The following is a 12,500-nucleotide window of genomic DNA, read 5'->3' on the forward strand; positions in this document are numbered from 1 at the left end:
CCTGTTCATATATGTGTCTCCGGGTCGTTTCTTTCGTTTTAATAGTACTTCCACTATTTTTAGAAAGTGGCGTTCGGGGAAAGTCCTCCCTCACACGGCGCAGGCGCGATCGGAGTGGGAAGGGAGGGCGCTCTTTGATTCACCTTCCCCTTACAAGTTTTATTTTCCTCTTTTCCTTTCATTGATAGAACGCTGTGATTAATCTTGCATTTATATTTCGGAAGATAACTGGGCCTCTCCGCTGAAAGCTTTAATAGCCAGTTATCACTTACATATGGCATTGAGTGTGGGTTTCGGTAGTAATATCCATTAAAGAATATTTTGAGACGTAAAAGTAGGTAATATAAGGGCTTATCTGCAGGGAACTTCGCTTTGAAGGAATTATTAGAGACCAGTCAGTCTATGTACACGTTTCTCAGTCTAGAGTCCTGCTTGGAGCCCTGAATGTTGGTAACTTCATCATGTAGATATCGTGTTAAATTGGTCATATGAACTGTATAAGAGGAGTTAAGGGATGTGTCGATGACATGACTCTGTAAGACCATAAACTGTGATAGTAAGTTCTGTACCATATGGCCTCATGTTATAGGCCTATTATCGCCAACATTGGTTCTCATTCTTGGGCCAAAAGTTTGCATCAACATCTTCCCTATTGCATTTCATTGCGAGTTCCTTGACCGCCGGGCAATGAAAGATTCGAGCTTTGGCGCCCCCCCCCCCTCCTAAAGATCCATAGGCCTCAGTCAGCTGGGCTTCCTGGGCGGCGCAAACGCGTTTCACCCTGGGTAGGTAACCCCCTCGAGAGTGGAAATCCCCAGAGCTCTGCGAGGCCCTTGCGGTGTAGCGATTGGCTTGGGTGTTGGCCAAGTGGCCAGGTGTGTGCAGCGGCGTGGTTGTTCGAAGGCACCTCCTGCACGTGGTAGCTGGTGTGCCATTGGGCAGCGAAGGGTAGGCGGGGCGGGCGCCGGCGGGAGTAGGTGGGCGGGGTTTGTGCGTACAGCTGCAGTTACAAACAACGGATCAGTTAGGAATGGGCGGGGCCTCAGGTCTCGAACTCGCTCTTTAAACTGCCGCCTGGGTGCGTGTATTCGAGTAAATATGTTAGATGGCCATCTTGGATATTAGTTATGCTTTCGGCGATGAAGTCACCATCATGACTGAGACACGTCGTATCTGGTCGGGAGGCGCAGGTCGTTAGCATGCAGGCGTCCGGAGGAGGAATGCCGACGGTGAATTCGTAAACGACGACCCGAGTCCCGGTCCTTCGGCGGAGGAAGCATTTTGTTGACATGTTTACGGCTCGTGGCTCCGGAGTAGAAAGCAGAAATGATGGATGCAGGGCTGTTATTTAACCCAGTATACACCCCGGCGTGTGATGGATTGTTGACGAGATTAAGAGCAAATGAAAGCGCGTGGTGGGTGGCCGCTTGTTAGGGAGGGGGGGGGGGCACCCTCCCCGGACGCTTCCTCCCTCATTCTCTATCTCCAGCATTTGGCCCTCTCCTTTGGGCCTCCAACACCCGCACTGAAGCCTTCAAGCGCCGGCCACGTGCTCTCCACGAAACCCCTGCGCGTGAAGGCAGAGTGCGTGGGCGTCAGGCGAGATATGCAAATGCAGGCATGAGGAGCGAGTACTTCCTGGTGTCTCCGTGGCGCGGGGGCCAGCGGCCTGCAGGCAGTGCTCGCCACCATAGCAGCCGTGCGTGCGAAAGTTATCAAGTGGAGCCTCTGACTGATTTCCCACATTTGTCACCAGTTTGAGCAACGAAGCATTCTGCAAGTCTGCGGCCGCGTGCGGAGAAAACTTGGAAATCCCAAACATCTATCTCATTGTTGCCGAATAACTGTCTCGCGATATCGGCCAGCGATATTTTGTTTGGAGCGACTCCCTTCGTCGAGTCTTCCAAATTTGGTGGCGGACCGTGAGTATGGGGGCCACGTGGCCGTAAAATGTGGAAGCAGACGGCCATCGCCTTGCGTGGGCCAGTCCTGCCACACGAAAGCCTTAATTCTGGGAGCACCGGCCTGCAACACCACGCGCTGCTCGGCTACTGATTGACCGACACGACGGACTGCTGCTGCTGCTGCTGCTGGCGTGGAGAAGTGCCTGGCGCTGTGCACTCCTCCTGGCAGGCGGGAAACCTCTCCTCTGCCGCCCTCTGCTGGGGCATCTCGGGCACCTAGTGAAGGGAGGCGGGGAAGGTGGAAGGAGGGGCCGCGCCAGTGGTGGTGGAGGTGGCGTGGTTCCGCGCTTGCTGCCCCGGCCACACCAGCACCGCTGCAGCGAGGCACTAGTTGAACGAGTGCGCGGATCTAGTTCACTGGCTTCACTTTGTTTCTCGTGGCGTCGGGGTGTGCACTGACGGAGTGTGGGAGCCTTCGCGGTCCTACGGCGCCTGCACAGCTCCCTGCCACGTGGCCTTGTGTCCTTCTGAGGCTTGCCCACATTTGTGCTTGTGTGTGCTCCCCCGCCCCTCCCCTTCACGTGCGATACCTCCCTTATGTCCCCGAGTGTGTGCCAGCTCCCCTTCAGAGCTCGGGCGTGATCGAGGTGTTATATCGGTTACCCAGTGTGTCCAGCGTGCTTCTCAAGTGTTCACGATGCTGTCCGAGCAGGTGTGGGAACCCCTGCCTTACCAGCCCTCCGACCTCCCTCAGGTAACCCTCCACAGTACCTGCCAGGGGAGCCCCGCCCCCCACACTAACATCTACTAACACCTCCCCCCCTGTACAGACACCTTGGCATTATCGACGCACTAACGCTTCCTGGAGTGCTAATCCAGTAGACTGCGAGTTTCATGTATATATTTATAGATATGTCAAAAGTGCACCGGGCTTCATCAGTTTGATTCACAAATCCCAAGTGCCCCCATGAACCTACTGCCCCCACGCAGGTTCGTAAGTGAGCGTAGGATGGTAAAGGGCCTGCCTGCTGTGGTATTGCAGTTGCGTCATCTTTTATCTTTGACCGTTATCAGCTGATTAGTGGGGAAGTTGTAAGTCAGGAGGCCCGGTAATTAACCCATTTAAGCTGTTGTTTGTATACATAAAGAAGCGTGCAATTGTGTGGTTAGCGGTGGAGGAGAGACGCAGCGAAGGAGGAATGAAGGAGACCCCAAGAAGGTGGAGGAATGAGAGACGGGAAAGGCGGTAGGAGCGCGTCAGGAGCCCGCCCGAACCCCACTACAATACACACGAGAAAACCAGGAAGGCGGCCACCACCACCTCTCCGTTTCTCCAGAGGCGCGGTGGTGGCAGGTTGTTGACCTCTCAAGGCGCCCTGCCTGCCGTCCCTGCCGCCCGCCGCCCCCTGCCACCACCCTCTGCCACCGTCCCTGGCACCCGTCTCTCCCAGACTCACCCCTGCTTCATTGCAAGTTGTGACGACCTCCCCTGTCAGCCCTGCCCTGCCTCCCTCCCTGCCTTCTAACACTTGACACAAGGTATAGTTTGCATATTTCATATACGGCGAATGTTTCTATAAAAATACCTCACTTTGACTGCTTTTATTTCTCCAGCAAAAACTGTTAGAACTTACCTTGTCTTTGTGTGGCGTCCTTGGCTGCTATTCCTTAACCACCAGTAGTAAAAGAAACGCATTGATATTAAAAGGATCTTCCACTCGACAGCTCGTCTGATCTGCTCCTGTCGACCTTTGGTCATGATCACAGACGCAGGTGCAGAGAGGACAGAGTCTGGCGGCTGTCATGAGTCATAACAAGGGTTCAAAGTCCCAGTTTTAGGCGTTCGGTCACCCTCGACCGAAGGACACGTAACATACGCACTTCACTGTCACTACACAGTAATACACGCGCGAATAATGCTGCACGCTGTTCACTTGTTCAGAGTATCCACAGGACATCACCTTCGAGCGCGGCCACTATCCTCACTGGCAAGCACTGCCACTAGCACCTGGCCACCTGGACAAGTTTGGACTGGTCCCCTGACCGAGCCAAATGTTTGCAAGATCAATTATTCATCATTTTTCTTCTCTTTCAAGGCGCTGGTTTCCGCGGTTGTTCTCGGAATTCCCCAATCCCCGCCCTGGTCCCTTTTACGCACTTAGTGTTCGCAACGTTGCTAGCATTGTTGTTTGGCAGCTGCAGTCACCGCTCTGGCTATTTCCATCTTCCGTTTATATTTTGTGGTGCGTTTTCTTTTCCTTTCTTTGTCCCTGCCAGAAACACATTTCCACATGTTTTTAAACGTCACTTCCGGACGGCAGTTGTTTATCTTATTCCTCCTCCTCCTTCCGCTCACTGGTTTACCCCACTTCTTTATTGTTTCTGCTTCCCCTACTCTTCTTCCTCCTTTCCTCTTGCCTCTTTCTGTCCTCTCTGTTACCCTCATGCCTGAGGAGATGCCGACCGTCTAAAATTATGATCCTTGAAGCATTTGGTCTCCTGCAAGCGTCGCGAGGATCCTTTTTTTACGTGCAGGAACAGTTGACCCACAATCGGCGGCTGTATTTTGCAGACCGTTTAGTATTGTGTATTGTGCGATTTCCCTCCATCCTCCCTCCCTTCGCCTTTTTTCCCCAGGTGCCTTCTGATCTTAAGCAGGCGACATGTACGTATAACTCATTCTTTAAATGTAGTTTTAAAGAATGATGTTTACCCATTAGATTAACCCTTATTTCCAGACACAAACTGATGCCCATTTGTATGTCTGCCAAGTTTTTTTCTGGTCTAGACTACGTTATCTTTGCGTCGACGCTTGTGGTACGACGTCAGAGCACCTCGACGCACGGGGTGAACCAGGGCTGGACGCCTTTCTACGGACGAGCGGAAAGTTACACGTGTCGAAGGAGAGCGAACGCAACTTCCCAGTCTGGTATTTGAGGGATTTTTACGAGCTGTGACCCACGGAAGCCCTCCGACGAGGGGTGTCCAATCTACTTTTTGCAAAGCCATGCCCTCGTCTTCCGTCCACAAGGCTGTGTAATCGTTTGCTGTTTCTCTGGTTTGGCATCCTCCGGCTTTTGCTTCAGGTAATCCCTTATGAATGTGGTTACAGCAAATAGGGAGAGAGGAAAGGAGTGGAGGAAGAGGGGGAAGAGATTGAAGGAGATACAGGGAGAGAAAGGCAGGAAGTGAGAGGAGGGATGGAGGAAAAAGAGAGAAAGAGAAAGAGAGTGAGAGAAAGGGATGGGAAATGCAAAAGCCGAGAGAAGCCATGTTTTGCACTTCCTCTCGGTTCAGCCGTTGATTTAACGGTTCCTGACACCTGCGGCGAATTGTCTAGTTATTACCGGTGATGGACATGCCGAGGAATGTCCTAGGTCTTTACTAGTGAGTGCACGAGGGCGCGCGCGCCCCGAGTGTTACCCTTGGCGTGTAGTCTGCTTCTCAGGCCAGGAGGAAACTGTGGCAGACAAGGAAACCCCATTGCCCTCACAATCACAAGGACGCCACCATCATGCAAGCACGTTTATTTCTTTGTATTGAACATTTGTTCTTTTTTGCTTTTAAGATTTCTCCTCGCCCACCCTCTTTCTACCTGACCACCTTTTTCCTACCACTATTTTCCAATTTTTTTCCTGCGTACACCCCCAAATCGAACCGCTTCCTCCTCGATCGTCGCAAAACCGCCGTGGAAAGTGACGCCGAGCCAAGAATAAGTGAGCATAAAACGGTGGCTGGTTCCTGGGCTTGGAAATCCCCAAAATCAAGTGCTTCTATTATGAGATCTGGTTCAGTTCGGCGGAGCTGCAATGTAAGATATTTTATCACTAAGGTGCTGTAATCTCTTTTGTTAATGCTGCAGCTTGTGAATCGAGGGAAGATTTAAGAACAAAAAGTTCGAACCTGAAGGCTAGGGACCGTGGGGAAGATAGAGGAGGGGGGGGTTGTTGTTGCTCGAGTTGGTCTCGGATGCAGCAGAAGCAGAGAAGCAGAGGTGGTGGAGGTGTATAAGTAGGTTGTCGTGAAAGTTAGGAGGAGGGGAGGAGGAATGGGGGAAGGGGAAGGGGGATTGTGAGAGTTGCTCGGCCATTGTGTAAATGCTTAACTTCCCTAAGAACCCAGGAGCGTCATCAGGTAGATAGGGAACGACCCAGGTCATCAGTTATCAGGCTCTAAACACGTCCCAGACCGAGCCGAGAGAAATACTTAGGAGCACTTGCACGACGGGTAAAGGGCAGTCGGAAGAGCAAAGGACACGAGGTACATGGCATTTCTCAACGGACCGAAGGAGCAAGAGGGAAGGTCTTTGATCTCCTCCCGAAGGAGGTAGGAGGGATATCTGAAAGCCTCGAGCGATTTTGGGATATACAGAAATTGTAGAATGACCGAAAAAGATTTTAAGGGTAATGCCGAGGCCTTGGACGACCTGAGAAACAGGGAGGAGAATTGTAGGCATGGCATATTAGATATTTTGTTTTACAAGGCTAGGTATCTGGGACTCCGGTATGATTTGTTTTTAAGAGACCGAAAAGGAGGGTAAAAGCAAACCTGGAAATATTGGTGGATTCTGCTCAGCTTTAAGGTGAGCTGAAAGGAAATTTCGAAGATTCTAGAGCTTTGAAGAGCCGTCGAAGAAGTTGATAAGAAGCTTGGACCATTCGAAGCAGGAAGAGGGAAGCTGGCGGGGCTGTGGAGAGGTCCTGAAGGAATGGAAAGGGGGTTTCAGAATTCATTACTGATCTACAGAAAGAGGTCTACAAACTCAGTGAGAAAGAGTTCAGAGAGAAAATATGAATGAGAACGCTGAACGTTGAATTGGTTAGATTTTATGGGTCAGGGCATAGGGCTGATGTAGTTGCAATGGCCGATATTACGAATGATGAAATGTAGACGTGTGTGTGTGTATGATATTGAGTGTTACAAGAAGATTAGGAGAGTGAGGTCAACGGGACCTTGTTTCTGTCTTATTGTACGTGCGCTGCATCTTCTGGACAGAGCAGGATTGAGAACACATTTTCTAACGGAGATGGAATGTTGGTTAGTGTGATGGAGTGTAGGAAATGTTGCTATCAAGAGGGCCAGGCATTCCGCCATTAAAAGATGAAACGTTCTGCGCAGGTGTGGAATTGCATCTGAATTGTGCTTAGGGAGGAGCGAAGTGCGGCTCGCAAGCAGGAAGGGTGGGGGACAGGGCTGGAAGGTATGCCAAAGGGCAAGAATATCGGATTATTGTTTCCTCGTCTTTTAGCTAATGTTGTCAAAGAATCGCGTTTTCGAGCTGTCAGCAATACTTTACGGATAGAAAGCAACTTTCTTTTTTTGTCTATTTCGTCTGTGTATTTTTTGTTCTCCACCTTCCATCATGCGTCCAGGTGTGGCTGGAGGGGCGGATGGAGGCAAGCCCTGCAGGCGGAGGATTGTCGCTGAGCTGCAGGTGGGAGAAGACACGAACCAAACGCAGACGACACCCTTCTGGGGCGAGGAGAGGGGGACGGGGGGTTTTCGGAAGGCGCAGAGGGGCGGGCGCGCTCAGGGGGGGAAGTAGAGCGGAAACTGGGGAGAGCGTGAGAGGGGGCGAAGAGAAAGATGGCAGGGGGAAGAGAGAATGTTCCGGGATATGTGAAGTGGACGAGAGGCGGATCAGTGGATGCGGCGATCGCGAAGGAGATGGCGGATGAATGGGGAGAATCCTACAGTGATTAGAGATGGGAAAGTAATGATTAAACATTGAGGTAGATAAACATGGAGAGTTCTAAAGATGTTTTTCCACCAGAGGAATGGGAAACGTGATGAGATGAGGGAAAAGCTGTTGAATTGAAGATTTTGGCGGCTCGTGCAAGGCAAAGATTGAGTTTGGCTGGCATGGAAAATACAGGAACATTCTCATGGAAATCTGAATTTGGTGGAATACTTGAGGGGAGTCGGTTGTTGCCCCGAGGACCCCAACATCCCCTCGTCATGCAGAACGAGCCGCAGGAGGCAGGTCGGGCTGCCAGTGGCCAATTCAGAAGCTTGGATGAAATTGTTGAATTGTTTGCCGCTCATTAAAGAAAAACATTTTTTGAAGAAAAAAAAGTTTCGTGGTTGTAAGATATGAAAGCTAAAGTTGGAAAACGTAAAAGAAAATACTACAGTGTTTAAAAAAAAGAAAAAAACGGGGGCGTACAAAGTGTTGACAAGCAATCCGGTCTCCGTATGCCATAGTTTTTTATCTGTACTAAACTTGGATTAGATACGGCGCCGTGGTATGACAGAGAAAGATCCAAGGAGCAAGATGAAGACAATTGAAAGGAATCGTCAGTTAATATGTATGATACTGAGTTTAACAAGGCTAAAGAAAATACATGCTGGAGCGTAAAACTACGTAAAAGGGTGTTTTATAGGTGTTATGGCAGTTAGAGATCAGCGACAGCTTTTACACGATAGACATTATGAGGATAATGAGATGGTCAGCTCTCAGTCCAAACGGAGATAATGAGAACAAAAATGTGAGAATGGGAAGGCAAGATCAGATCACCAGTCATTTGCAAAGAGAGGGAGCAATTAGGATTTACCTTTGTGGGAAGGCAGTAGAAGTGATTTTCAGATGCGGATAACAGCTAGAGAGGCGAGAGGCAGGGCTCAGATAAGGAGCTGCAGAGGAGAGGAAGGGCCGAGGATGATTGCAGGAAGTTACGTAAATGCACGCACATCTAGAAGTGCTGCTGGTCGTCTTACGTGCACACTTGCCACTATGAAGTACACTCAGACTTTCGCCAGATGGCGCGTGGTCGGGGAAACGTCCCATGGGCGGATACACGTCGCTGCAGAAAGCGGCGCGGCTCAGGCAGAGGGCACACCGACGGTCACGGCGGAGCGCGCGAACGTTTTGTTTACAAAGTGCGAGCGAACGAGCGCGCAGGAGCCAAGCGGCGAAGGAGACGGCGAGGCAAGCACCGCGCACGCAAGCGGACGGGACAGCACCTTTGAGGCAACTGGGTCCTGCGAGGCGTCGCGGCAGAGCACCTCTTGTCCCTCCTCGAGAAGCGGAAAATCCCGAGCTCGGTCGACCCTCGGGACGCCCGGCGCACCGAGGAAGTCCCCAGCCTCGGGCCGTGGACACTCCGGCCTTCCCAAGGTCCTGGCTAGACGTATCCCTCGAAGAGCACTGGTCCCGCCCCCTCCCGCCCCCGCCCTGCCAGCCACGCCACTGTTACTAGGATCTGGCGGGAAATTTGCAGGGCATGTCTGGTAAGGGGAGTCCCCGGGCCAGCGAGCAGGGCATTGACGTGCGGCCGAGGGTAGACTCAAACATTTTGTTATTGTTGCACCCGCGCCCCTCATTCATCAGAAGCCGAACCCGCGAAGGGATAGCACTGGTGGTATTAGGGGCACTTTACGACGATGAAAGGTTTATCTATCTACATGAACACGAAACGTGTGGCTAGATAGGAGAGAAACTGTTTCTGATGAAGATATTGCATGACCAAGTTGTGAGAGTGTGTGTATGTGCGTGCTTGCGGTGATGCAACACAAGCTGTGTGTGCGAGAGGGCGCGTGGCACCGCAAAGAGCAACAAGACCAAACGTTTGCGAGGGCACAGTACCTGGCGAGGAAGGACAGGAGGCGTGTGTATGGCGGCGCAGGTCCTAGCCGACTAACACCACTTGCCGACAACGACGTGCGAATACACTGCTCTCAGGGTCGAGCCGCGGAAATCCCAGCCAAAGTCGATCCGGACATCCCAAGTTCCCGTGCAAGGCGGCGCTGAGGCGAGGGCGGGGCCGGCGGGGAGGGGGCTCTCTCGCGCCCACGTGCACCTGCAGGGGGAGGGGAGCGAGCACCTCCCTGCGGTGGTGGTGCCGGTGCCCACCACGCACTGCAGGGACACTGCATACCCGCCCTGTCTTGATGAGAGCTGCGGAGCAGTGGCACAAGGGCGGCGCACTGGAAGGTCACGCGAGTGGAGAGGGGAAGGGAGGGAGGGAGGCGAGACAGGGACGGAGAGTGTGCCGCGCAGGAGCCAGCTGCAGCGCCACCACCGTTGACATCCGGATCTGCGGACGCCCAGGGCCGCCGACGCTACGGCACCGTAACGGATCAACTTTAATCATCGCCATAAATACACGCGCGCGACCGCCACGCATCTGCATAGCAAAGGCACTGTTTTACGCCGTCACAGGGACATTAGCCTCGCCAGTTCATGTTACTCTTGGCGTTGTTGTTGTTATTGTCGGCGTAGTTACAAATATTTTCAGAATCCGTCTCATGAACTGTGGTTTTATAGTATCCAATGTCAATATCAGTATGGTGCTTAGGAGTCTTTCTATTACTGGCAGTGCAACCTTCTATTGCTTTAAATGTTTTAAATAATTTTCCTATTATCCTAATTATCATAACATTCTTCTTCATTTTTTCTTCACATTCTTTTTCTTCCTCTTTTTCTTCTCTTGTTGTTGTTGTTGTTGTTGTTGTTCTTCTTCTTCTTCTTCTTCTTCTTCTTCTTCTTCTTCTTCTTCTTTTTCTTCTTCTACTTCTTCTACTTCTTCTTCTACTACTACTTCTACTTCTACTTCTACTTCTACTACTTCTTCTTCTTCTTCTTCTTCTTCTTCTTCTTCTTCTTCTTCTTCTTCTTCTTCTTCTTCTTCTTCTTCTTCTTCTTCTTCTTCTTCTTCTTCTTCTTCTCCTCCTCCTCCTCCTCCTCCTCCTCCTCCTCCTCCTCCTCCTCCTCCTCCTCCTCCTTCTCCTCCTGTTGCTGCACCATTTCTTCCACATATTCTTCCTATTTCTATGCTCTTCCACTTCCACAAATACTACATTTATCGTTATTAGTACTATTACCAATGCTACTTCTGTCGCTGGAGCTGCTCTTGGTACTTTCAGCTAATATTGCTTGTATAACTGCTACTATTTGTACTATTATTATCATTATCATTACTGTGTAATCAGCGGTGGTTGTAATGGTATCATTGATAATGAAAATGCTGCTGTTATTGATGTTGGTACTTTTATCTCTTCCTATTTTCATTATCATCATCATCTCCATCTCCATCTCTATCATTATTTTTGTTGCTGCTGCTGCTGTTATTATTGTTATTATTTCATGATAATCATTTTTATTATTGTAATATCAGTGATGATGATCATCATTTTTAATATTATAACAATGATGATGATGATGATGGTGGTGGTGGTTGTAATGGTGGTGGTGATGATGATGATATTCATAATATTCATTTTCATTATAATAACTGTTATTATTATAGTTACTGCTACTGCTGCTCCAGCTAGTACTACTATTACTGTCACTGGTATTATAATTATTGTTATTATCGTCATCAGCATCAATCTTGTTATTAATTTTTTGTGTTAGTGTTATGGTTCTAGTTACAACACGCTTAGCACTGCAGCACCAGGATAACGCTCAGCGGGTGGTCGCGATCATGGGCGTGTGCATGTACGCAATTAGTCATTTGTAGCGTTAGTTGAGAACCCTGAGCTTTTTGTGCATCGATAACCCCCACACCGGATCTTACCAAGGAACTGGCAGCCCCCGGGACCGACCCTCGCTGAGGTCAGGATCGGAAAGCACGTGGTTGTCACAGGTGCACATCCTGCCGCTGATTGTTTGTGTTCAGTTCTTGTTTTTTTTACGCCTCTGCGCTTTTGCCCTCGAACGGAACCCCCCCCTCCCCCCTTTCCCGTCTCTCCTTTCCTCCTCCTCTCCTCGTCTCTCCCATCCTCAGACTCTCCCTCCCTCCCTCCTTCTCTCCCATCCTCAGACTCTCCCTCCCTCCCGCTTTCCCCTTGCCCATCACCTTCCATTCATCGCTCCTCCCTTTCGCTGACGCTGTGCCAGGGAACGCCGGGAGAGGGCCAGCTTTGTTGCCATGTATGACGGACAGGCGAGGAAGGCGAGCGGCGGGCGACGCGAGGCGGCCCGGCCACCCATCCGCACATACCGCTACTTGCCGTTGGTCCTTGAACCTTATTTTCGGGATAAAAAACGAGATGAGAAAACCCTGATGTCCGCTACGCAGGCGATGCCGGATGTGGAACACGGAACTGATCCCTACTAGATAATGGAAACACGAGGCTCGGAGGACCCTCCCAGCGCCACCGCCAAGGTCCATTTTTGCGCCGAGCAAAAAATCGTAGCGCCAGTTACATAAGCTTACATCACGTCTACAACAGCCACGAGGCGCGCGCCCGGCACACCGCCCTCGCCACGCTGCTGCTCTTGCTGCCGCCGATTCGCCCGATGCCCGACGTCGCCACGCTGCGCCCCGACCACTCGGGTAAGCCCAACTCACTTGCCAACTGTGCTGGGGCGTTCGGCGTTTTGGTCTAATTGCTGCTTCAGCTGCTCAGCCCCTACAGTACTTGCTCCTGCCGCATGTTAGTGGCCGCGCAGGGTCGGGTGCGCCCGTGTCAGGTGCCCGGGCGGCTCGTTTTATGGTCTCCTCGTGGCCTGAATCACCAGGGCGCTTCCCTTATGCTTGCTTTGCGGAGAGAGGCAGGGCGGGAAGGGGCAAGAGGGCATGCTCGCTACCATCTCATGCTTGCTTGGAAGGGAATCGCCTCGATTTGTGTGTGTGCGGGTGTGTGTCTGTG

At 51.2% G+C, this 12,500-nt stretch overlaps 1 protein-coding gene and 1 long non-coding RNA gene across 15 annotated transcripts in view; one reads left to right on the top strand and one right to left on the bottom strand.

Moving 5' to 3' along the window:
• LOC138866725 (uncharacterized) overlaps positions 1–10,070 on the bottom strand; it is a 78,439-nt gene extending 68,369 nt beyond the window's left edge. Inside the window, exon 1 of the long non-coding RNA XR_011399647.1 lies at positions 9,490–10,070. This is a non-coding gene — a long non-coding RNA (uncharacterized lncRNA). The remainder of the gene's footprint in view (positions 1–9,489) is intronic.
• cnc (NFE2 like bZIP transcription factor cap-n-collar) overlaps positions 1–12,500 on the top strand; it is a 426,727-nt gene that overhangs the window by 226,993 nt on the left and 187,234 nt on the right. The gene's annotated exons all lie outside the window — the stretch shown is intronic.

This window comes from Penaeus vannamei, chromosome 26, assembly GCF_042767895.1.
Source record: "Penaeus vannamei isolate JL-2024 chromosome 26, ASM4276789v1, whole genome shotgun sequence".
Lineage (NCBI taxonomy): Eukaryota > Metazoa > Arthropoda > Malacostraca > Decapoda > Penaeidae > Penaeus > Penaeus vannamei.